Genomic DNA, 1,579 nt, shown 5'->3' on the forward strand with positions numbered 1-1,579 from the left:
GTCCGCTACTTTAAGATGAATATATGTGTGTGAGATATAGAGAGGTAGTGAGACTAGAAAGATCGAGAAAGAACGAGTGAAAATAAATAAATAGAAAAAAGAAACGAGATAAAAGCGTGGATGTAAGGTAGATAAAAGTTGTCCTTAGTTTTAAAAGAAGATCTAGGAACTCCAAAAATCTACCGAATTCCACATCCGATATTTTCACTAAATCCTTACATCTGGATAATATTCTATTATCGAACTGACGAACGCCATCCTCTGTGAATACAGTATAAATCTCACAAACTCTAACCTTTTCCCCATAGAATTGACCAAACTCACCTTTGTTAATTCATATTCTAACAGGCCAAAGAGACAACTAATTTTTCCCTTCTCTTCATACCTTTTCTCATTTCCCTTTTCCTAACATTTTTTTCTCTCTCTCTTTCTCCCTTTTTTTTTTTCCTCAGAGAGCAGCCATCATGCACATTGAGGCTGATTGATTACTCAATAGTACACGACACGCTATACAATCTCGTCCGACTGTCGTACTATTAGAAGCAGGAAACTATTAGTCGCTCGCATTTAAATCTTGTTTATATCAAATGACACATACATACATAAGTTTGTCATTTAAATATATGAGCATGTCTAGATATGTAACTACATGCACGAGAATACATACATAAAGCAAAACATACAAATCTGCACATACATACATACATACATACTCTGCAGTTGATGTTGAAGCTCCAATGGCGGAGCCTTGGATCTAGGTTAGAAACCGGATCTTTCTCTATTGGCAAGAAATCTTGAAATAAAACTGAACAATGACATACATACATACATACATTATATGTATGCTTATGTATGTATGCAATTATGAATGTGCATGACACGTATCTATTGAGCTTAGAACTCATTTATCGGTTATCATTAAAATCTTACTTCCTACTCGATATAAAACCATTCAATACCATCGAACGATGGGTTAAAGTTCAGAGTCCGAGCCACGTTATATAATGAGGAAACGCAGAAAACATTATTGGTAATTTTATACCTTCATATGCATTTATTTCAATGAGTTAGCTCTTTGTTTATTTATCTTTCATTTGATTTAGTTATTGGATTGTGACCATGCTGGGGCATTGCCTTGAAGCATTATAATCAAACGAATCGACTCCACAACTTGCTTTCTTTTTTCATTTATTTTGAAGCCTGGAACTTATTCTATTGATCTCTTTTGCCAAACTGCTAAGTTACTGGGACGTAAACAAACCAACACTGGGTGTGTTGTTTGTCCCCTGCACCATCGGTAGAGGCGACACACACACACACACACACACACACACACACGACAGACGTCTTTAGGTTTCTGTGCACAAAATCCACTCACACGGCTTTTGTCAGCCCGGGGTTACAGTAGAGGACACTTGCCCAAGGTGCTGCGTGCAAGTGGGTTTGAACCCAGAAGCATGTGCGCTGGAATCAAAGTTCGTACTACACTACCTCGACTACCCCTCTTATAATGTATCTCTCCGCAGATGTGAAGATGTACGTTATTATCTCAAAGAAACGTGTGTATGTATGTATATAT

The sequence above is a fragment of the Octopus bimaculoides genome, chromosome 6 (genome assembly GCF_001194135.2).
Source record: "Octopus bimaculoides isolate UCB-OBI-ISO-001 chromosome 6, ASM119413v2, whole genome shotgun sequence".
NCBI classification, from domain to species: Eukaryota; Metazoa; Mollusca; class Cephalopoda; order Octopoda; family Octopodidae; genus Octopus; species Octopus bimaculoides.